The following is a 26049-nucleotide window of genomic DNA, read 5'->3' on the forward strand; positions in this document are numbered from 1 at the left end:
TTATTTCGACTCTAGGGACCTTGAAACGTCGAGAAATGTCAACATTTTCAATTTGACAAATCGGACCAATTACAATATGGGAAGTTAACAAACCTTAATCTGAGGAACGAACACATTATATTGAAATGTCAGAATCTAAGGAGTAAAATGTGTTCACAAAATTATTAAAAATTAAAGGATCCATTTTGTTATCGAACATTTAATGAAATGTAAAGAGACAGTATAAAATATTGGAACTTTTCAACGTAGAAACTTACAAGCACGGCTTTTACAGAAGTTGAAAGCTTTAAAAGTGACAGCTGCCCAAAAAGCAGGCTTCGTTTTGGAATTTCCTTTGAATCGTTCAAAAACTTTCACCGACTGTTAAGAGATAGTATAAAATGTTGAAAACGATTGAAATTATCAAAATCAACTTTTTAACGTAGAAACCTACGAACATGGGTTATACAGAATATACAAACTTCAAAAGTGACAACTGCTCAAAAAGCAGGCTATTCAATGTGCAACTTCTTGTTGGAAATCGCTTTAAATCGTTCAAAAATGTCCAAAAATATGTTCAACTCTTTTTAAATAAAGTACATTTTTTGTATGAATTTGTTAAACTACCTTAAAATGTTTCCATATCGCAAGTTAGTAAAATCCATAAGTTAAATTAATAGTTGCATGGTCGTTTTAGTATCTCGCCGGCTACAGACCAAGAGGAGTGTTTTTGATTGAATTATAAATTGAAAAAAAAAGAACAAGAAACGCGTAGCAATAATAAAGTGAGTGAGTGAGTCAGAATATTGCAAGCCGGCTGGCAAGAATACAATAATACTTGTTGTTGCATAATATTTGATAAACAATTGACTTATAAATTCGCTTAAGTATTTAATGCCAAAATAGTGTTAAACTAATTAAGTTCAATAAATGGTTAGCTTATGATGGGATACAATTTATTTTTGTTTGTGTGGTGAAGAGAACCGGCATTTTATTCATACTTGATTTTTATTATTAATTTCACTTTCATTTGAATTTTTATTAAAGTTTATTAATATGGAAATAATTTAGTTATCGGATAAGACACAATCATTTTGTTATCTTAAATTCGTTTAGTATTGTTCTAAAGATTAAAATGATTATTATTAAAAGAGTAAACAAAACTAATGGAGTTTTTTTTAAAACATTAATTTTTGAGTGATGCGTAACGTTATTATGAAGTGTTTGCAGTATTTAAAAAATATAAGCTATTCATAAATGTTTCTTGTGGTTTGACCAAGTTCATTAATAACATTAATATTATGCAAGTAGGGGATTTATTAATACTAAAGAATTATTCACCAATTTGTGTTTTTTCATTTCTTTTCAATTATGTTTTTTTATTATTTAATGATGTATTGAGGTTAGTGTGCAAAAGTCAATATTGAATTATAATTCGATTTGTAAAAAAGTCATTGCCACAATTAATTGTATTTGTCTGTTTATTTAAACATGAGTAGTTGTCGGATTCCAACTTGGGATAAGAGTGTAAACATTTTATAAGATGAAATTTGGAAAAACGTAAACATTATGATTCAAATGGAGTTCAAAATTTAATTTGTTTATCAGTTTGTCTTCACAAACAGCTATAAAACACCAGAGACATTTCAACACCCATCCACTTAGATTTGAATACGAATTTGTTTTCATCATTTAAAATAAACTTTTGATTTTTGAAGTATGTTTGAAATCTTTACCCCACGTGTGATTTTCTTTTAAAACGTTAAAGAAGAGCAGTGAGTAAATTTGTTTCCAATGTTTTCGCGCTTAAAATATGCTGAGATGATTACAAAGTGTTTTTACTACGCATACAAAAATGAGATTCAATATTAATTGTTTTTGATCTTCATCATCAATTTGTTTTAAGACTTATGAGCATACAAAGATTTTTGTAAAAAATATTTAAGTGCAAAAATTAAAAATTGTAGTAAAAACCGGTAACAGAATAAGCATTTTAGTTCTGCCTAGCATGCTTCAAAATGTGTAGTATATGCTCTCGGTTGTTAAGTATGTACTTAATAACGTTAAACAATTCAGTTTCGTTTGAACTTCTTAAAAACTTTTTTCATTTTATTTTTATTTAAATTTTAAATAATTTGAAAAACCATAACATTTTGATCAATGTAAACATTAAGGACAGTTAAACACTTTTGTCGATGTCTCAAAATCCTCCAGCAAAAACATTTTAAACTACCTATTATTGCTAAAGGCTTTACAATTTACTTAGGGAGTCTTAAATTTTGAGCCTTTGCTAACTAGTAAATTGCTAAGAAGTGACAGTTTGTGAAAATAAGCAAAGCTTAAACGGACCTATTAATTGGAATTCCCGACTCTTGACTGGACCATTTCAACCACAGTTCTTTTAAGAATAATCGTACAGATGTCATATGGATTCAGTAAATTGCTAAAAGTTATACTAGCGATTCCGTGATTTTAACTTTAAATCGTTTAAAATTACCTTTTTAGCCTATTAAATTGCTAAAAATGTATTTAACAATTTACTAAATCGATTAAAATTACTTGATTTCAATCAGTCCATTTTGAATGTGATCTCGAATAAAGTGGTGTTTAATATCTATATGTTTAGACCGTTTGCTCTCTAAATTTTTACCCATTCCAATACATCCCTTATTGTCTTCGTAAATTATTGCAGGTGCCATGTTGATTTGCTTAAGGTCTTGTAATATGCCTCGCATCCAAAAGGTTTCAGATGTAGCAGCACTAAGGGCCATATACTCTGCTTCACTTGAAGAAGTCGCAACAGTAGTTTACTTTTTGCTAGGCCATGACAGAGTACATCAATAAACTTTAAACGTATATCCAGATACTGATTTTCTATCAATTATATCACTTCCCCAGTCAGCATCAGCATATTCAATCAAAGGATTAGGACTAATTACTTCGAAAACAAATTTTTTCTTTTTAGACCCTTTTAAAAATCTCACAATTCGTTTGAGAGTTTGCCAATGAATTTCTGATGGGTTTTGTTGGTATCTTCCCATGTGTCCAACTGGGAAACATATATCCGGTCTAACGCACACCATAATAAACATTAAGCTTCCAAGCAAGTCTCTGTAGGGCTTGTCAAGTGTAATTTCAGTTATTGTCTTTTTAAGTTGTATTCCTTTTTCCATCCGGGTTCTAGTAGGATTACATTCTTCCATTCCCAACTTGCTTAAAACTTTTTCAATGCTGGATACTTGCGATAAATGTATTTCGTTTTCATGAACATCAATCTTAATTCCCAGAAAATATTTAAGATTCCCGCAGTCTGACATCTTGAATGTCTTTTCCAAATTTTTCTTTAATTGCTATATTTGTCTTAAGCTTTTTCCAGCAATGAGTAAATCATCAACATACAGAATAAGTATGATGATGTCATCTTCTTCTTGTCCCATCTTGGTGTACAAACAATAGTCGTGATTGGATCTTTTAAATTCCAATTGAAGAAGAAAATCGTTAAACTTTTTGTTCCAACATCGGGATGCTTGCTCTAAGCCATAGATGGATTTGAGTAAGCGACAAACATTTACATCTGCTTCGGAAACCCCTTCTGGAACAGCCATATAAAGTTCTTCCTTCAACTCACCATATCTTTACATCTTTGGTGGAATATCAGGTTTTTGTACAGTCCAACAGATAACACAATGCGTATGGTTGTCAATTTCGCAACGGGTGAGTAGTTTTCGTCATAATCAATTCCATCCTTTTGTAAATATCCCTTCACTACGAGTCTGGCGTTATATCTTGTCGGCTCACCGTTCTCGTTAACTTTAATTTTGAAGATCCACTTCGGTTTCAAAATCTTAGCATTGTTTGGTTTTCTGACCACTTGCCAAACTTTGTTTTCGTTCATTGAAGAGAGTTCGTCTTCAATAGCCTTATACCATTTTGCAGCATCAGAGCAGGAATTGATTTCACCAAAAGAATTCGGAATACCTGTTAAAAATTCATCCACAGAAGTTGCTCTATAACTCATGTTAAAATCATCAAAGCTCCCGTTCGCTGTGCCTTACTGCTGCACCATCGCTGACAGTATGATGTTCATCTTCCAAGTCTTCACTAACTGTATCTTCAGATATGGTAACATCACCAGAGTCTTCAACAGTTTCATCTTAAGTAATTGTCAGATCTTCATCACACAAGTCATCAACTAGTTGTTCTTCTGTTTCATCTTGGTTATAACCAGAACCGACGAGTATTTCAGATGACTTTTCCTATTCTTGCTCGTCGTTGATGACTATAACAAATCGATTTTTATTTTTGTTCTTAGTTGATATATATTTTATACTTGAACGGAAAGTCAGATTCGTCAAATTTAACATCTCTTGCAGTAAACAACTTTTGAGTTTCCATATTCAAAAGTTTGTATCCATTCGGTACATAGCCAATCATAACTGACTTACGACTTTTTGAGCCTAGCTTCTTTCTCTGCTAACTAGGTATCCACGCATAAGCTTTGCAACCAAAAGCACGGAGTTTTTCAAAATCAGGTTTTCTACCATACCACATCTCAGCCGGAGTCTTAGGACAATCTAAAGACTTAGTAGGTATTCTATTTATCAGGTATGTGCCAGTTAGAGCCGCTTCACCCCACATTCGTTTTGGCATTTTGGATTCTTGTAGCATTGTTCTTATTTTTTCGATTAGTGTTCTGTTAAACCTTTGAGCCACTCCATTTTGCTGTGGCGAGTACGCAATAGTATGTTCAACTTGAATCCCAGAGCCTTGGTCTACAGTAAGCTACGATATGGATTTTCCAAACATTGATCTTGTCATAGCTTCATATTCCTTCAGTGCTTCAAAAACTTCAGATTTTCTTTTTATTACATAAAGCATATCAAAATGTGTGAAGTCATCAATGAAAGACGCGAAGTATCTTTAACCATCCCAAGCAGTTTCATCAATGGGACCGAAAACATCAGAATGAATTCTTTCTAGAACTCTTGTTGCTTTTTTCCGAACACCTTTGAAGGGTTCACGACACTATTTACATCGCAAAAACCAATGTCATCCAATAAAGTCATTTGAGTCCCTTTATCATGTTTTCCATTGTAATTTTTGTGAAGGCTCCTTAGCCAACATGACCCAAAACGCCTATGCCACAACTTGATTTCTTCTGTTTTGCATAGATCTGCTTAATATCCCTGTATTTTGAATTCGACTTCATATAAATTTCCTTGCGAGTAAGCTCCTGCAATCACTAGTCCATTTTTAACTATTACAGCTTTGTTTTTGAAGAATTGGACATCAACTCCAACACTACTTGTAGTTAGTTTTCTTACAGAAAGTAAGTTGTCCCTCAGTTCTGGCAAGCATTATACGTCTTTTATAATGACATTTACTTTCTTGTTTGTTTTTCCGTTTAAAGATCCTGAGCTTTTTGCAACTAAAAATTGATAATTCTTGGCAACATTGATTTGTACAGCCTCGCTTAACTCATTCCCTTCAGAAAAACCCCAGTTTTCCTTTGACAGATGATCACTAGCTCCAGTGTCTAATTTAAACTCAATTTTTGTACCAAGATCTTTCATTTATCTTGATTGGTTACGATTTGACATCAAACAGATGCTTTTCTTTTTTTTGTTGCATCTTTGAATTGGCCCAACGTCATTTTTCCGACAGTCTTTTGCTAAGTGTCCTATCTTGTTACACTTAAAGCATTTACCTTGAAACTTAAAGGTTTTCTTTGGGTATTTCTTCTCAGCGAACCCCGATTTTTCATGAAAAACTTCACCTTCCCTATCTTCTAATTTCGCTTCTTCCAAAAGTATCCTATCTTGGACAATAACAAACGTTAGTTCTCCACCCGTTAAGTTTTGTAAGGCAGTAACTAACGGATCGAACTTTTCAGAGAGTGTAAGGAAGAATTGAGCCAACATATCGCTTTCGTTTAGTGATGCTAGAGACCTCTTCAGTTGCCTTACCAAGTTTTCAAAAATCATGATGTGATTAGCTTCTAAATCACCATAATTCATACGAAGCTTCATTAGCTGCTTCCGTACCATAAGTTGGTTAACAACCCATTTTCTTGCAAAAGATGATTGAAGGCTTTCCCACATTTCTTTAGCAATATTATTTTCACAATATTATTTATGTTTTTCAATAATTCAAATTTGCCGAAAATATGTTTTGCCTGACAGCTCAACAGCTGTAAAAAAGTCAACAAACAAATTACATTTGCTTTTGGAGGTATTCCCATTGGTTATTGAATAGGCTGTGTAAGCTACTTCCGCAATAAATTTAATTTTTTAAAACTCGTACATTTTTCATTTTGAGAAAAAATAACGGCTGCTAAAGTGTCATTCAAAGCAACCTCGAAGCAGTCCCAACGTAACGCAGACGGAGCCGAAGCTGAAGCTTGTTTGTGTTTCAGCCATTATAGCTTTGTTTGTTAGCTGTTTAATTGATGTTACATTTTATAGCGAACCCGATTGTAGGGATCTTCTGTGCTCAGATCTATTTTTTTGCTTGCCAAAAAATGTGTCAACTCGAAAATTTTACAAATAAAAATGATTTCATCTTAGAAACAATTTTATGCAACGAAAAATAACGTTTTTAATAATTGGTAAGATTTTGAGAAAAATCGAATTGATAGTTTTTTTTAATAAAAAATAAAAACCTAGAAATACATTACTCAAAGTTGGTAAAAATTGATTTTTGACTTAAATATCTTTTCAAAACTTTGAGATATTGGCTTTAAGCTACTTTTATCTTTTAAAACATATTGTTGTCAACATTCAGTAAAATTTTGAGAAGAATCATATTGAAGGTTTTTTTATAAAAAAGTAAAAACCTAATAAAAACAATACTAAAACTTGGTAAAAATTTGCTTTCGGCTCAAATACCTTTTCAAAAATTAAAAATATTGTCTTCAAACTTTTTGTATTTCACAAAAAATATTGCTTTCGACATTCAGTAAGTTCCTTATAAAAATCCAGCAGTCGGTTTTTTATAAAGAAATAAAATGTACAAATATTTCTTACAGAAAGTAAATTTGGTAAAATATAATTTTCGGTTCTTGACACGAGTATCTCTCAAATTAATTTAATTCATCCAATTTGTACAAATTCAAGAAATGCTACTTAAATTGGTAAAAATTTGTTTGACTTAAAATCTATCCAACAAAACTAGATTTTCAAACTAAACTATTTCTTTGTATGAAAAATATTGTTGGTAATTTTAAAATTTTCAAGAATAATTCAACTGACAACTTTTTTAATCCAACACGAAAACCTACAAACTTATAAGCAGGACAAGTCGACAAACGGGATGGAAAGTTATCAGTGTTGGTCGCATCCCAGCCTCTTTTTTTTATTTTGGAATACATTTGTTTTTGGATATGAATAATGGTTTTGTATAAAAGTTTAAGCTTAAGTTTAGAAAATGTTAAAAACTAAAAAAAAAAACAAAACTTTAAATTTAATACTTAATAAAGGCTTTTAAACAACCCAATAATCTAAATTAGTAAAATTAATTTTTGGTTTATTAAAAGTTCTTCATCTAACAACGCCCTTAAGTATAAAAATAAACGTACCTAAATGCTTGCATGGCTGGCGTTACCTTAAGTGACAATCAAATATGTCAGTTTCGATGTCATTTTTGACAGAACAACACAAAAAATTAAGTATGAGAATAATATTGTGGGTGTTGGTATTTACAAAATAAATTCGCAAGTCTATTCACTCACAGTTAATCATAAATCATAACCATATACCACCTGTCATCTGTCAACTCAACAAAGAAAATCGACAAAAAAATCTTACAGGATTTCCTATTAATACTGTGTACCTTCTCATTCCTTATAATTTATCCATATAACCTTTTTCTTTTCTATATTTCTATCTCACTCTTTTTATCTATTATGTTCTTTCTTTCATTCCTGATTCAAACAAATATGGTGCCACCGAGTGGAGAGAGCAAAGATTTTAAGAGAAAATTAATAAAAAAAAGCTTTTACCAATAACAAAAAGTGAAAGTTGCGCTCTGCGTCTGCAATTGCTTATATTTTAAAGAAAAAGTAAGCATGCTTTTTTCTTGTTCTTGTCGCATTATTGAAAAATACCAAAACCAATCGCAATCAGTCTGCTTTTGTTGTTCATCGCGATAAATATTTGATTTGGCTTTTCGTCCTCCCTTGCTCAAGCCACAGACAAAATAAGATAAAAAATAAATCACCAAAGGATTTGAAAATATAAATCTGCAATAAAACAAAAATTAAATCAACATTCTAAATACATTATAATGCATCTTTAACTATACCCAAAAGTCAAACCTACCTCGCAGTTAGTGGGTCTTTTTCAAGGACATTAAAGTGCCCTAAATGTTCTTTTGATTGTTTTTTTTTCTTCTTCTTTTGAGTTTTACATTTTTTAATATACACAACCTCTCTATATGTACCTACTTGGTACCTTCCCAAAAGAAACCCCTCGGGCCCTCGGTTGATACATATTTTATTAGTTGTATGCTTTCGAGGAATAAAGCTTCTTCCGCCGTTGTTCTTCAATAATTTAAAATTGATTTGTTTTGTGGTCTAAAAATAAAAGTCTTTATTTTTGTTGATGTCCTCGAAGCAGGACAATAGATTTTAATGATGATAATGATGGTGTACCATATTGTGATTAAACTAAAAATTGTATAGCTGATGTTCAGTTCCGTTTAAATTAAAAAATGAGAGATAGATGTTTTTTGTTGTGATTTATATGTACCTACCTACCCAAGCTTGAGCTGTTCTAAGCTGAGCTAAGCAAAACATGCAAAGCGGAAATATCCTTGTCATTAAAAACACAACTCAAGGTGTTTTAACCGAGTCTACACATTTTGAGTTGAATCATTTAAAATTCTTTCGGTGAAACGAAATAAAAATTTAAAAAAAGAGGAAGAATTTTTAAAAAACAAAAATATCCGTTCAGATAAAAATATGACATAAGTGAATAGTTTTGTTTTTGTTGGTTTTTTTCGTTCGTCCCAAGCTGGTTAAGAATTTTGTTGTAATCGTGTTTGAATTTGTGAAGAGCAATTGTGTCGCTACCGGAAGCAGACCTTAACCTTGTGCGATTCACAACCTTTTCATTGTACACTTTGGTTTCATGATACCTACCACTTGCCCTTACCCATCATAGGGTGGATTGAAACAACATATTCAGCAGTGTTGTAACGACGAACGATTTTACGGTACGTGTGCCTGATACGAAAATAAGGAACTTCAAGGTACGTACCAAAAGAAGAACTAACTGTGAATATGTTCAAAAGAGTATAAAGAGGGGGAAACACAATGTTTGATGCGCATTTGCATGTGTGTGGCTGAGCCTTAAGGCCAATGTGTCTAAATAATATCAAGAAAAAGAAAAACGTTTATGAATAAAAAAAGAAATCAGTGTTGCTGCGTAAGACTTTTTTGACGTTAATAATACATTTTATATGTCAGAGAAGAATTTATACTTGAACATAGGTGTGCGCATAGCATAGGTATCTTTGGGATTTCTTTCTTGGCCACTGTTTCAATATAATAAATCAACCTGACCTAGTGTTTTTTTTTATCTAAACAAAAATGTATCTTGGTCTTTTATTTTTTTTTTGATAAACGATGTTCTGTCGTGACAAATGAGATTTTCTTATTCATCGGAAATGAGTAATTTTTAAATTTTAACACTTATAACATTTCTGAATTATTTTTAATGTAATTACAGAGCTGAGAAAGTAATTGTAAGACTTTTATATGTTTTATATGTTCATACTCACTTTCGTTAAGGAAGTTCATAGTTTCGAAACATACGTTTTAACTGTTTTAAAAGAAATATCTGCTTACCAATCGATGATAAACTATTTCGTATGAACTTGTGTAATGTTTGTTATACTTTAAATGCTTTACATGAAATAAGCGTACATAACGTCCTTTGTCTTTGTTTTATTTTAAAAATGAAATTTGTATCGGCCTTAATGATGTATACTGTAATTTTGACAATTGCTCTTTAATGTTGTTATTTACCAAAATATGTATATATTTTTTTACCGGATCTAATCCAATCGTTCTTCATTTCCTTCTTCGTGTTTAATAAAAAAAAATAATAAGAGGCTGGGATGCGACCCACGCTGATAACTTCCCAACCCGTCTTTCTATTTGTCTTGCTTAAAAAGTTTGTAGGTTTTCGTGTTAGGCTAAAAAAGCTGTCAGTTAAATTATTCTTAAAAAATTCAAAATTAACAAACAAATTTTTCAAAAACAGAATAAGTTTAGTTTAAAATCTAGTTTTATTAAAAAGATTTTTAGACGAAAACAAATTTTTACCAATTTTAGTAACATTTCTTAAATTTTTACAAATTGGATGAAAGAAATTAATTTAAGAGATATCAAGAACCGAACATCAATTTTTACCAAATTTGCGTACTATTTTTTGTAGATTTTAGTTTTTATGAAAAAACGGACTGTTGGATTTTTATAAAAACAAACTACTGAATATCGAAAACAATATTTTCTGTGAAATAAAAAAGTTTGAAGACAACATTTTTAATTATTGAACAGCTATTTGAGCCGAAAGCAAATTCTTGCCAAGTTTAAGTATTAATTTTTACCAACTTTTGTTAAAATTTCTTTTACGTTTTTATTTTCTGTAGAAGAACTGTCAATTTGATTTTTTTCAAAATTCTACGGAATGTTGGAAACAATATTTCTCATAACATAAAATAAGTTGAAAGACATAATCTCAAGTTTTTGAAAAGATATTTGAGTCAAAATTCAATTTACCAACTTTGAGTAATGTTTTTTTTCTTATGTTTTTATTTTTTTATAAAAAAAGTCAATTTGATTCTTTTCAAAATTTGACCAGATGTTAAAAACGTTATTTTTTATTGCACAAAATTGTTTTGGATATGAAATCATTTTTTATTCCTAAAATTTTTGAGGTGACAATTATTTTTTTCAGTGTTTTTGATTTATAAGAAAACCGTTAAATGGATTTTTTGTCAAAAAATATACTTCTTTGATATCACGTTACAATATATAATATAAAATTTAATTCAAATCTCTAGCGTCATTGGTTCGTGTGATATTTAGAGTGAACCAAAATGTTCACTTTTTTTAAAAATAACTGATATGGTAAAAAAAAATCACCCACGCAATTTTCTTGAGATATATTTATTCTGGCTCTTGAGCTTAGGACGACAAAAAAATGTCGCGAACGTACGGATGTACGAACGTAAATTCACACGCACGCACAGACATCTTTCTAAAAATCTTTTATTTCGACTCTAGGGGCCTTGAAACGTCGAGAAATATCAAAATTTTCAATTCGACAAATCGGACCCATTATAATATCTTCCTATATGAAGCTAATAAAACGCATGAAATTCTATAGAGGTGGCCACATAAGCCTAAAGCGAATGAGATATTTTTTAGGCAATAGAGGAACATTGCTCTACAATTAAATCTGTTTTAATCTTTCTGTAGTTCGTTAAGCGACGAAGAATAAAGATGAATGAAATAAACACTGCAAGTTAACCTTAAACCAATGGCGGATCCACGAGGGGGGAGGGTCCTAGGGGTCATGACCCCCCCTGGGAGACAATTTGTTTATATTTTTCCATAAAGCTTATACAGTTAAGTTGTATATGTAAAGATTTTATCTAAAGATTTGTTAGTAGTTCAACGACATTGACCAAAGAGCGTTTTGCTATGTGAAAAACAACTCAAGTTTTTGTTTTCACTCAATGTAGAATTTGAAAAACCTTTAGCCATGCTTTAAACTATTTTCATAAAATTTGTTTCCAAGAAAAAGAGCAAATATTCAGGTTCTTAAGAAGAAACCTTGAATAAGAAATCTTCCATTGAAAAATATGTGATTTTTTTTATTACTTTCTCTAAATTTTGTGTTCTTAATTTGGCTTCTTTCTACAAGAAAAACATATGTTGGTATTGTTCCAGAAGGGTACCCCTCATAAAACCTTAGTTTTTTAAAGTTTCTCAAGAACTAATGGATCTTCTTTTTCTGTGCAAGCTCTTGTCGATAAAAAATGTCATTTTTTTTATTTAAAAAAAAAAATCTTAACTTCGCTTACAAAACTCTATTACGAAATTTTAATGTAAAATGTATATCTTTATTTAATGCTTACCAAAAATATTTTTAATACAAAACTTAACATTTAAAATGATTTTTGAAAAAAAATTAGTTACATTGTTAAATCTTAAAATAATATTTTTAAATAGACTTTTTGGAAGACATTAGCAAGTTTTAGCGACCCAGTCGTGCATTCTATTTCTTTCAAAATTGATTTTGTGTTGGTACTAAGGATCTTAAGAAATTAAATAAATCTTCTTTTGAAGTGAATTTGCTTTGGATAGTCTAAAACTGAGATTTAAACACGAATTTCAATAATATAAATGCCCCAAAACAGCAAAAGTGACACTTCTTAAACGTTTCATATTTATTAATATAAAAGTTTTGCATCTTTTGATATTTTAAGTAAAAAGAGAGTGTGAAACTTGTAATTTGTGAGTGCCATACAAACGTTTCTTCCAAAATTATTTGTTTACCTTAATTTGTTTTAATTTAATTTTTTAGAGAAATTACGAGTATGTACTCAAATGCACCTATATCCTCAAATTCAAGAACTAAGCATTGAGTTTTATTGACTCGGCACCAAAAATAACTACTAAACGATACGATTAAGCAGACTGATAATGGTAATAATAGAGGCCCGAAAATTGAGTCCAAAAAAAAACTACGTAAAAACAGCCCAAGAGTTCCTCATATCAGATCGTCTGTCTTAAATTTTTGTAGCGTAGTTCCCATTAATAGAAATAGAAACAAAAAAAGTATATTTTGTTTTTCAAAAAAAAGCTGCGTTTTAAAACAATTTCTTACATTCCTGCGTGAAATGCATAAAAAACCCTCTAAAATATTGTGTTTAAGCTTTAAATATGTCATATTTAGAAAACTGTTGCGAGTCTTGCACCCTTATTCCGAATTTTGATCGAAAGTGAATTGAATTCACCTTTAAATTTTGCGTGAAATGAAATTTCATGTTCTTCAATTCGATCGATTTCGAAAACTTCGAATTTGCTTTGAACTGTCAGATCTGAAGGATAATCAATTTTTTGCTGTTTTGAAGATGGATGCAATATTGTTGGCAATTTTTAGTAAAAAATGGAAGCAATATCAAGAGAACAAAAAATACGAATTTTGCGAGACTAATCAAATATATTGGATTCACCAGACACAATGTAAAGTGTGTAAAACAAACCGAAATACCGAACTTCCATTTGCATGTTCGAAAATCCAATTCACAATAACGAATTGTGGAACAACCAAATTCACTTTCGCAAAGTGTATTCACAATAAGTGAAATGCAGAACATGTTAGACCATACCTTGCTGGACAACAGTGTTCTTTATGTTATTTTAATTTTGCTAGCCTCCTTAACAAAACGTTAAAGAACATTTTTCACGGTGAATAAAAACTCATCTAATTGTGTGACCAAACCCGTTTAGTAAATGACCACTCATCGCTCAGATTCGTAGCTCAGCGACTCGTCGTTCAGTCGTTCATTTCGCTCCTAATACCTTAATTTTGTTTTCTTAACGAAAACCATCCTCCTGTCAAATTAAGATCTACTGCAATTAAGACGACGGGTTTTTTTGATATTTCATATATAGTACAATAAGAAATTTCCAAAAAACGATCCGGAGTACTCCGGTTTTATATTTGAAAGTTGATAATATTTGGCATAATAATTTAACAAAAAATTCCAAACAAAAATTGCCCAGGAGTAAAATCGTGTAAGCTGATTTTTGATAGTTGACTATCAAAATCAAGACGTCTGTGTAATATGATAGTCGATTTTAAAGTTTTAACCAAATAATTTGACATAAAATAAAAACTTCAAGAAGGGGGTTTGTTCGTAGACTACTTCATTAACATGTGATGTTGAAGCGAGCTTGAAGTTTGCCTAAATTCTTTATATACTAAATCATGTTAAAATCAGCTTGATTTGCCTCGAGTCCGGTTGGGGATCGGAGTATTGATTTCATTCTCACAAAAATAGTTTTAAAAGTTTTAATTTAATGAAAATTATTATTACATTATTACATTATTAGCATATTTATTAGTAATTTACCAATTTAGGAAAATTATCATACTAACGCCATTAATTTAATACATTTTAACTAAACGCACCAAAAATAACTACTAAACGAACCTTTTTTAACATTTTTTAAATGTAAAAATGTCATATAGAAATATGATCGAAAGATATTTTGTAGAAAGCATTAAATTAATTTAAAAATTTGAATCAAAAAGCTTTGACATTGTTCTAAATCAACCAAAATCTTGACTTTATTCAATCGAAAGATCATTTAAGTTATTCATAGTTCAACTGCGAAGCGTCTGTAGAGTTAAATTACACACAATTTTAAATGATTAAGTAAATTGTTTAATCCATTTTTAGCAATAAACTAGACTTAAAGGAGATTTTGCTAATTTCAAAAGATCTTGACATTTTTCTATCTTTCAACAATTTGCTATCAAACATCATTTTTAGCAATTTTGAGTTATATATTTTGTAGATTTTAAATTATATAAAAAAAGACTGTTTGCTTTTTATAAACATTTTATTGAATTTCAAAAAAAAAATACTGTCCATAAGATGAAATTAGTTTGAAGCCAATATTTTAAAAAGTTTTTTGAGTGTAAAATCAATTTCCACCAAGTTTTAGTAATAATTATTTTTAGGTTTTTATTTTTTGTAAAAAATAACTGTCATTCGTCAAATATTCATGGCGACAATTATTTGTTTTTAGTTTTCTTAATTAATAGAAAAAACGTTAATTGAATTTTGTTCAAAATTATATTATTTGGATAAGACGTCATAATATATAATATTACATTGCTTTCTAAAGTCTTTTCTTTAGACTTTAGGGACCTTGTAACGTCGAGAATATTGAAATTTTTAAATTCGACAAATCGAACCGAAAATAATATCTTCCAGTGGGAAGTTAAAATTAAAAGTTGGTAACATACTAACGGTCCATCAGTATCTGTGTTATTTACGTTTTACATGTGTAAGTTGACGCCTATTATATACCTCCTCAATGAGAGACGGTACAGTCGATAAGTTGAAAGCTACATTTATCTTTCACATATGCAGTTGTCAATTTAGATGCTTTCCCTCTATTTTGTTTCCTTTAACTGTGGTGACTTTAAAGTTGAAAAAAAAACAGAGTAATTGAAAATTTAACTTTAAAGTTACAATATTTTTCTGTTGAAATTTTAATTATACTCAAAATCAATTACTTTTTCGATACTTTGACATTTACAAGAAGGGTCAAAAAAATGGGTTTGTAAACTGTTCTAGGCGCGTTCAGTTGAAGGCTAAAAACTAATATACTTTTCCTGTGTTTTTCGATTCCAATAGTTTTTTTATCAAGGTATTTAAAATTAACTAATCTTTAAAATGGTACTAACTTTAACTCTGTTTATTTTAATAAAACTAACTAAAAGAAAAAGAGTCAAATAAAATCAATAACCTAGTATGCATTTCTTATTTTTATATCTGAATAATTTATTTAAAATATACGTTAGATAAATAAGAAGTATTGTAGGTTGTTTTAAATAATTGTTTCAAAGCACTACTTGTGGTATTATTTTATATTGTTGTGTTCAATTTGTTTTTATTTTTCTTATTGACATTGAACCTCCCAAAATTGGATAGAAGATCTTGAATGATTTAATTCTCTAATCGAGGATTCTTTATTTTTGGTCAGTTATATTTTTAGTATATTGTGTCATCATGCTCTTGGTCAGAAGATTCATTGTTAATCTTCGTAATTATTTGATTTGGCAATAGATGACATATACAAATATTTTGTATGTGAAAAAGGTTGGGCAGCTGTTGACTTATTTGTTCTTATAATATTAATATCATTTAAAATTGGATTCAACCAAATAAGCTTGAGTTGATTGACAGATAATTAAGTTTTTTGTGTTTGGGTGTTGATCTTACGGTATTAAGATTGCGTATTTACACAGTTTCATGCAGCTTGTCAATAGGTGCGTCATGTAGTTTGATTTTTTGTTTAAAGACTATGTACTTTAATTAATTGAAATAATAGCTAAGTACTTTATATAAGTAAGTGTTGCCGTCCGGTCTATGTGTCTTGGCTATTCAATTGAAGAAAAAAGAAACCGATTTTCATGAAATTTGGTGCACAAATTCTTTTATGGCTCAAACACAAACACGCTTCAGCTTCGGCTTCGTCTGCGTTACGTTGAGCCTGCTTCGAGGTTGCTTTGAATGACACTTCCAATATGACTATTCTAAAATGGCACTTCTGTCATTAGCAGGTGTTATTTTTTCTCAAAATAAAAAATATCAGTTTTGAAATCGAAAAAATAAATGTATCGCGGAAGAAGCTTACACAGCCTAAAAAAAACCAATGGGAATCCCTCCAAAAGCAAATGTATCTTGTTTGTTGACTTTTTTACAGCTGTTGAGCTGTCAGACAAAGCAAATGTTCAGCAAATTTGAACTACAGCTTCCGTTTGAGTCACATTACGTAACATTACGTTCTTTTCCTTACGATTGTCAAATGAAACGTGAGGTCAGAGCTTCATTGTGATAGCATGCATTGAATTCCTATGTCTGAACTCGTAAACGTCAGGCGAAGTCTATGTCTCACATAAAACGGTTTTCGATTTTAAAAGAAAAACCTTCTTCTAAACACCTGTATAATTTATCACCTCTTATCTTAAAATGATAAAAGATGTTGGCCAGTTTAAAAGTTTTATGCAATCAGTAATAACACTACATGAAATGATTTTCTAAACATGTATCCTTACTGTAATTTTGTTAGAAATGCTTGTAAAGTGCAATTTTATAGAATTTGTGTTATGCTTAAAGTTTAAGAAAGAAAATGAACATGCTTCCAATCATTACAATAAGTGGAGTTTAGCGTCATAATTCTTTAAGTTATGACTCCCTATTGAGATTTAAACCATGGATTGAAAGTAATAAAAACAAAATATTCGTAGAATATAATTGATCAGTTTATATTTCTTAGATCTCAAACATTTCCGTGTTCTTAGAAATATAATAAACTTCTACTTTCGCTGTGAGAAATCTTCATTTTGCAAGAAATCCCTGTCACACTTAGTGAAAAGTTGCAGAAACTTTGGTTTTTGTACAAATGTCAGTCCAATAATTGTTACAAACGATTTCAACATTCAAACATTTTATTCAAAAATAAGTTTACAAACAAGCTAACGGGCCAAAGCCGCAAGATTAGCCTCTCACTGGGACTCTTACAAAGAATCCCTAAGAATGTGCAACAAGGCACTAAGGAAATCTAAGCGATCTTCTTGGCGATCTTTCTGTGAAAAGAAACTTCTGAAACCTCTAGGAAAAATTCAAGTTATGAATCGCTGAACTTACTATTGGACACTCACTTTCCTGATAGTTCTCTTACCGAAACCTGCAACAATTATATACGTTCAAGTTCAAATAAAACATATCCAAAAGGTCTGATCACAAGGGACTAGCTACAGTGGGCTCTTAACAGCTTCAAACCATTTAAATCTGCAGGACCAGATGGAATAATACCAGCCAAACAAAAGACGTCTGATATAATTGCACCAATCTTTGAGGCAATTTTTACCAGCAGTCTTTACCTGGTCCATGTTAACTCGGCATGTAGAGAAGTTAAAGTTGTTTTTATAACCAAAGCAGGTAAATGCTCGCAAGTCAATTCTAAAGATCTACGACTTATAAGTCTATCATCATTCCTTCTGAAGACCTTGGAAAGATTGATTGATATCCATTTAAGGGCAAGTATTGATACTAGACTTCTGTGTTCGTCTCAACACGCTTACTGTAAAGGTAAATCGGTGGAAACAGCGTTACACACTTCGAATATTCCCTCCATCATAAAGAGTTCACTATGGTTGCTTTCATTGACATCGGTGGTGCCTCTAAAAACGTGGACAGATCTGCAATCACATCTGCACTAACATCTCTAAATGTAAAGAGTTCGCTTCGGGAGTTAATTCATTAAATGCTTACCAGCAGAATAATTAACTCAAAACTGAGCAACTCTTCTGTAGACGATAAAAAATTCAATTTGTCAACCCTCCCTATATTAATGGAATCCATTTAAAATTCTCAAACAAGGCTAAATACCTGGGTCTTGTCTTAGATAAAAAACTAAATTGGAAACGCAATGTACAGGAAAGAGTCAAAAAAGCTACTGTAGCTCTGTTTTCTTGCAAAAAAGCTATTAGTAGTAAATGGGGCTTAATACCTAGAATCACGTATTGGCTATACACATCGGTAATCAGACCGATTTCAATATACGGTGTGGCAGTATGGTTTACTGCTTTAGAGAAAGGTATTAACAGGGATCGATTAAATAAAGTCCTATGTACAAGCGGATCGCTTCGCACGACCCTATCTTCGGAACTGTACACCTTGCTCTGCCTTACACCTCTTGACATATTTAGCAAACAAATAGCTGCAAGCCTAAAGCTTCGTCGCAGTGGACTTTCAACAACATTGGCAACTCAGTAATTCTTAGGTATTTAAAATCAATTCCAAAGCACACAGACTACACCATCCTCCACCTACAATTCGACAGAAATTTCCAGATTTCTATTCACCTCCCAGATCTTTCTGGGAGGATAGCACATTCCTGGAAGAATGTCTTTCAAAAGAAGGGGTTGGTGGAGGTTTGTACTCTGAACGACTGAAATTAAGTCTCTCATTCCACCTTCCCAATCATTGTAGCGTGTTCCAGGCGAAACTTTTGACGATTAAAGAAGTCTTGTCCTGGCTTAAAGAAAACGTAATATCAACATCTGATATCAGTATTTTCTCAGGTAGCCAAGCCGCTATCAAATCTCTGGACTCTGTCTCTACAACTCTTTAACAGTCCATAACTTTCGATCATCTCTAATGGCGCAACAGTTTAATATTCACTGCTGGGTGCCGGGCTATAGAGACATTCCAGGTAAGGCAGATAAACTCGCCAGAAACGGTACAGTACAGCCCATCCTACCGTGTTTGGCACGTAGTGGCATACCAATCACCAAAACACTGTGAGGAGGGCAGGCACCAGGTGGAACAACATCATCACGTTTAAAACGTTCAAGTTGCTTGCTCTCTAAGCAGATCGCATATAAGCTCGATAAAAGGTGTCATAACCGGACACTGTCTAATAGGAAAGCACGCCACGCGACTATGCGTATTCTCAAATGACTTTTGCAGAAGCTGTATAGACGAGGAAAAGGAAGAAACAGTTCTTCATCTTCTCTGCACATACCCTGCTCTGGCTCGAAAACGCAAGAATTACCTAATAGAATTCTTCTTTAACGATCTAAATCATATCAGTATAATCAGCCTCAAACTGGTAATATTGAGCTTAGGAGGAAGCCTCAAGATTCATGTGTTATTACAATGGGCCATTAAACTGGCCTAAGTGCGTCCGTTTCCATCTTGGAAAGCCACTATAACCTAACCTTACCTAGGTATTAATATAAAATAAATACTGAGTAAAAGACCTTTAATAGAAATCGGTTTTATTAATGTTTTTAATTTGTAAATAAGAAGGACACAACCTTTCTCTGCTCCACGATTATTGATTTGGCTGATATAATTTTAATTTCATTAGCATTAGAAAAGAAACTTCTATAAATTTGCTTATAAGTGAATGAATTAAATATACATCATTAAATGACAGCTTTGTACCTATGACGTTTGTAAAATGTCATTAATTTTCATCAGTCTGACGGATCACATTCACTGATACCATTGAAAGAGACAACTAATAATACTGATGATTACCTGTACTTTATTATGATAAATTTGATAAAAGATATGTCTTCTTCATCAACTAGCGCAATATAACTAACTATTTTTTAAATTGGTTAACTTAACTTAAACATAGCAAAATTATAACAAATGATGTAACGACTTAAAAACAAAAATAAAAGTCTATTGCGTAACTATGCACCAGAAATGACGTTTACATTTACACAAGTACTTTTACTTTACCCATATTTGACACGTGTTTACAAATTTTTGCCTACAAAAATCCCTTCGAATTTGGCACACGTGATAATGCTGCAATACTATTTTTCTCTCTGTGGACTCTAAGAAGCTTTTATTTTATCTCAGTAAGAGAGTAAATAATAAAGCTTTTTTTCCGGATGAGATTATTATTATTATAGGAAGTGTGGGCTTCCGAGAGAGCATATTTTTGTAATGAATAATTGAATTTTTGAACATCGTGTTTTATATAATAGATAAACAAAAACAAATAAAAGGTATTTGAGTGGATAAAACAAGATAAATATATACAGTTTAAATGAGGAAGAGAAGGAGAGGTATAAGTTACATTACATGCCAAAATAACCCTCTCCCAGATTTGATCTTAATATTTTTTTTTTGATTACATGAAGGTTCTTGGGATCTCATAGATGCATCCATTGTTTGCCAAAAACTAAAAAAAAACATTTATTTTAAATCTATACTAATTCATTTACTATTTATTTATGCATACGAATATTTAATTCGCCACAAAAAACATCAGACTGTAAGCAGACAAGTTGGTTAAGTTCAAGGCCATTTTATATTATAGTGTTGTTTGTTTATTTTATTTTCTCTCTTATTTGGCGATGTGAATATGTTTATTATGATATAGTGAAAATAAATATAGTCATTTATGGCCGGAACGTATACCTATAACCTATCTTACATAAATAAGATAGATATATTCAAAAGTTCATCGACCATCACTTTAGTGTTTTGTATTGAATTAAATGTAGGAACATAGATAGGTCTAGTTTGTATTTGATTCTGTTGGATTGATGCCAACCACCAACTACATTTGTTTTGAAAACGACTCTTTCTTCATTTTATTGAAATTTTATGACTTCGCACCGCACTTTGTTGCGGGTACCTAGTATAATAAAATTATATTACATTTCTATCCCAGAGGTATTTTATTTGATTGGCACAATTTCAAAATGTTTTTTTTTTTTTTGTTGGTGATTATAAACAATCAAGGGTCAAAATAATGACCCATTTACAAATACTTCAACGGATTTTATGGAAAGTTAAAGATAAATAGCCTGATATTAAAAGGGTTTTAAGTGAAAAACTTTAAGTTGATTTATATCTTATATTGACAAATGTTTTTAATAACCATGAAATTACATTTATTTGGCAGTCATCTTTGTATATAAAATCTATTGTAGTGTCATGAAACTGTTTTTTGTATGTTCGCCTCAGCCTCAAGGTGGCGTTGGAAGTATCAACTAAATGACGCCATCATTAAAATCCACGATGAAAGTACTATAGGTTTTTTGTAAAAAGCTGTCTTTTATGACATTAGGAAGTGTTTAATTATGACTTCAGGCAACAAGATGTAATTTAACAATACCAATTTGAATATTCACATTCGTATAACTTTCTCAAATTGTAAGACATACAGAAAGCCCCATAGCGCAACTTAATTTCTCGATGAATATTTGGTATCAAATTTTTTTTATTGTAAAGTTTTAGTTCAGCTTAATTAGTACGCTTTGATCCAACATAAACCTTACGAATTTCCAAACTAAACAGACCTTAATTCACCAAGGAACTGTCAAATCCGTTGTCAAAAGAAACAGTGTTACTAAATTTAGTAGACATATGCATTCAAGAGGACACAAGCGTTCACAGGTTATTCTCAAAACCCACCTATGTCTATCAACTCCAACTCTCACTTCCCCGTGGTGAACATCGGGTGCCTAGTATCTCAACTGGAGATTGGGTTCCAACCCCAGTGGAAAATTGTTGGGGGCAGCAAATGAGAGAGGGGGAAGATGTGTTTCCACTAAGGCACCTCTCCTTATCCAGATGGCAGCGGAGGAATTCTCGAGGTAGAATCAACGGTGGGGTCTACAGTTCCAGTAAGGTTGAACTACTTAGTGAACACCTTATAGGGCTCCTACAAATAAGGAGCGATCTTATTCGGCTCCCCATCCTTGGAGTTATACTTAGGATCTGGCCCTCCAGGTTGGGGGTTGTGCCGTCGGGGTGACTTCCTGGCCACGTAAAAACTTCGTAGTAGCGAAGCACCAGCAAGCCTCGAATACGGACGGATTTAAACGAATTGAGGACAACGAACTTCGGATATGCACGTGGAATGTTAGGTCCCTTAACAAACCGCGTGCAGAGGAAGAATTAGCGGAGGCCCTAGACTGCTATAAAGCAGACATTACCGCTATCCAGAAAATACGATGGGATGGGCCGGGCAAAAAGAGGATGAAAAATGCGATATTTACTATGGTGACTGCTACCACGAAAACCAACAGCGCTTATTTGGATGCGGCTTTGTCATTGGAGCCAGACTTAGGCAAGAAGTCTTGAGCTATAGGTGCATCAATGAGCCCCTCATGACCATACGCATCAAGGCTAAATTTGGCAACATTAGCCTGATATGCGAGTACGCCCCCACAGAAGAGAAAGACGACAACACCAAAGATATGTTCTTAGAGCTCTTAGACAAAACATATGAGCAGTGTCCTAGCTACGATATTAAAATTGTCCAGGGTGATTTTAATGCCATCTTTGGTGGAATAATCAGGAAAAACAGCCTGCACGACAACACTTCCAACAACGGATTCAGGCTCATAGATTTTGCTGTGGGGAGAAACGTCATGGTAGCTAGTACGCGTTTTTCACACCTTAACATCCACAAAGGAACTCAGAGTTCTCCAGATCAATCTACCGTCAACCAGATTGGCCATATTGCGATCGGTGCCAGACACGCTTCCAACATCATGGATGTACGAACTTTCCGAGGAGCTAACATCGACTCGGACCACTACCTCGTTGTAGCCAAGTTCGGACTTTGGATTTCCAGACCCAAGGCAAAACAGAGAGGTGCCTGGAGAAGGTACAACGTCGAACGGCTACAATCGCCAGAGATCGCCAAATCCTTTTCCGACTGAGTTACAAGTAACCTCTTTCGAAGTTCTCTGCCGCCAACACAAGGTATCGAAAACCAGTGGCAACATTGCCAGGATACAATCAGAGAAGCCGCCTCTGATATGCTGGGTTTCAAACAGCCGCCAACAAGGAACCCCTGGTTTGATGAGGAATGTACAGGGCAAATGCAGCCCAACATAAAAGGACGAGAGCTGCTCGTGAGCTCTATGAGCAGAAGAGGCGAGAGGAACGTCAACTTCTCAGAAGGAAAAAGAGAGGGCATGAGAAGAGTGCGGTCGAAGATGTTGAGAGGGTTAAGAGCAAAAATGAAGTTCGAAAATTTTATGAACAGGTGAAACGAAATTCACAGGTACATAAACCTAGAACCGAAGGCTACAAAGACTAAAGTGGAAAAATCATAGTGGACCGCAGTCAATGCTGAGGATATGGAAGGACCCCTTCTGCAGACTGTATACCGGCGATCACGAACCGAATTCCGCTGTCAGGCAGGATGATCCATTCAACATAGACGACGCAAGCCAACAATCCCGCCCTCCCGACTTAGAAGAAGTCTAATAAAGCCGCTGGAGCGGATGGCTTAAATGCGAAGCTCTTTAAAGCAGCTGGAGATAAGTTGGTTAGAAGCATGCACTAACTTACCTGTAAGATATGGTCGGAAGAAAGCATGCCCGATGAATGGAACCTCAGTATTGTTTGCCCGATCCTGAAAAAAGGAGACCCTCTAAACTGCACCAACTATAGAGGAATCAGTCTACTTAACATCGCCTATAAAATCTTGTTTGAAGTTATATGTGAACTTCTAAAGCCCATCGTCAACAACTTGATCCTTATCAGTGTAGTTTTAGACCAGGAAAGTCCACAGTCGATCAAATATTTACATTACGGAAGATACTGGAAAAAACCCAAGAACACCAAATCGACACCCACCATCTTTTCATCGACTTCAAGGCCGCATATGACAGCATCTGCAGGAACGAGCTGTATAGAGCCATGTCTAGTTTTGGCATCCCTGCCAAACTCGCCCGTTTGTGCAGGATAAAACGCTGCTCCATAAAGCTTGGAAACAACTTAACGGAACCTTTCGATGTCAAAAAAGGTTTTAGACAACGTGATGCGCTGTCATGTGATTTTTTTAACATCATGCTTGAAATAATAGTGCAGAGCTCACACGTCAACACTAGAGGCACTATCTTTCAAAATTCTCTTCAACTACTGGCATATGCTGATGACATTGACATAATCGGAAGAACTCAGGGTGATTTCAATGGGGCTTTTGTGAGTATTGAGGCTGAGGCGCCCAAAATGGGTTTAACGGTTAATGAGGGCAAAACAAAGTACATGCTGTCGTCTAGAAAGAACATACAACACCGACGACGTCTTGGTCAAAACGTCACAATCGACAGACGTAACTTTGAGGTAGTCAAGGACTTCGTCTACCTAGGCTCCGCTGTAAACGCAGAAAACAACAACAGCGCTGAGATCAAACGAAGAATAACTCTTGCTAACCAACGACTAAGATGGCGGGGTCACTTAGAATGCATGGAAACCAATGTTTCGGCCCGGAAAGTCTTCAAATCCATACCTACAGGACAGCGCAGTAGAGGAAGACCGCGGACCAGGTGGCGCGCACAAGTGGAAAGTGACCTCACCCAACATGGAGCGCGAAACTGGAGACATCTAGCTATAGGGACCGAGCTAGATGGAGAAGTTTGTTGGGTGAGGCTCTAGTTCACACAGGACTGTAGCGCCACCTTAAGTAAGTAGGGAATGCCATCGATTTGTAAGTCAAAGTATAGCACTTCAATAATTATTTGCGAAAGTAAAATACATTCTGATCAATTGGAATTGATTTCAATGCACAAAAAGAAAGCTGAAGAAAATATGAAGATTTTGTTAAATTTTTTTTCATTATCTTAAGCATCTGTCATTTGGAAAAAACCTCGTTTTCTTCCGCAAATCCTGAAAGTAATCTTTATAAATAATATTATTTACCACCCCCAAATTGTAAGTTTATTCAATTACCCATTTTATTTAAATTAAAACTGTTTGTTTTGAACAATATTTCAAAAAATCAAAGTGAAATATTTGTTTTGACAGCAACCATCAGCTGTGTTGTTTACATTTAATTGAGCGCTGAATGCTTCAAAAGGTTGGTTTGTTTAGTTCATCTTTGAATTGCTATTAGTTTTCGGAATGTCTTATGTAAATATGGTTGTTTACCAAAACTTGTAGCTTACGTACAACTGATTGTTTGTCATTCAAAAAGTGGTTAGTTGCTTTTTAACGTCCAAAAGCTTTAAGCAACTTTTTGGAATTGCAAATTTAAGTAGTGTTCAGTTTGGTATCTGTCATTACCTGCAATTTTCGTTCAGAAATGTACATATGTGAAATGTTTAATTTACAAAACCGTGTACACATTGAACTCTTTTACAACAGCTCAATTTTAAATTTTATGTTCCTCTTGATTGGGAATTAGATAAAATAATAATACAGTTAAATGTATATCAAATATCAAACCCAAGTCCGATATGAAGTATAAACATCCGACTGTGATCAATGCTATCTGATGGATACATTCTCACGATTGACTGTTTACATTTCAAAATGATGACTTAGTATTTTTACTCTAGATTTTAAGTCACAGAGAATATTTTTCAGTTTGTATAAGTTAGTTCTTAAGATCCGATACTCCGGCTAACATCTAGTTAGCTGTTAAAATTAATAAAACTTTTTTTAAAAATTAAATCATAAAACATTTAATTTAACTGGCGCCCAACGTGTAGAGCCTTAAGCTAAGCTAAGTTTTCGAAAGATAACTAGTTACAACCGTACCATTTCGCCGAACCATTAGTAGTGCGTGACGAAAAAGAAAATCACAAACAAACGGGAGAAATTCGGGTTTGGTCAAGTGAATAGCTTGGTTCTCGAATCGAAATAGGGTTTATTCCGTGCGCTACCCCGCTAAGTCGTTGCGATGACTAGGAACCTTTTTTTAGTGTAAGTGGAAAAATAATGTTCGAAATTCAATGAAAAATAAATTTCAAATAAGTA

At 32.9% G+C, this 26049-nt stretch overlaps 2 protein-coding genes across 4 annotated transcripts in view; both read left to right on the forward strand.

The window, feature by feature from the left end:
• LOC129943242 (transmembrane protein 164) overlaps nt 1–26049 on the forward strand; it is a 59329-nt gene that overhangs the window by 21926 nt on the left and 11354 nt on the right. Inside the window, exon 1 of one of the 2 annotated variants that reach the window (XM_056052545.1) lies at nt 9088–9228. The exons of the other annotated variant lie outside the window; for it this stretch is intronic. The gene's annotated coding sequence lies outside the window, so the exon portion shown is untranslated. Of the gene's footprint in view, nt 1–9087; nt 9229–26049 lie in introns of those variants that run through there. 2 annotated transcript variants of the gene reach the window in all.
• LOC129943243 (transmembrane protein 164-like) overlaps nt 1–26049 on the forward strand; it is a 107022-nt gene that overhangs the window by 21906 nt on the left and 59067 nt on the right. Inside the window, exon 1 of one of the 2 annotated variants that reach the window (XM_056052548.1) lies at nt 9093–9228. The exons of the other annotated variant lie outside the window; for it this stretch is intronic. The gene's annotated coding sequence lies outside the window, so the exon portion shown is untranslated. Of the gene's footprint in view, nt 1–9092; nt 9229–26049 lie in introns of those variants that run through there. 2 annotated transcript variants of the gene reach the window in all.

The sequence above is a fragment of the Eupeodes corollae genome, chromosome 1 (assembly GCF_945859685.1).
Source record: "Eupeodes corollae chromosome 1, idEupCoro1.1, whole genome shotgun sequence".
In the NCBI taxonomy this organism is placed as follows: Eukaryota; Metazoa; Arthropoda; class Insecta; order Diptera; family Syrphidae; genus Eupeodes; species Eupeodes corollae.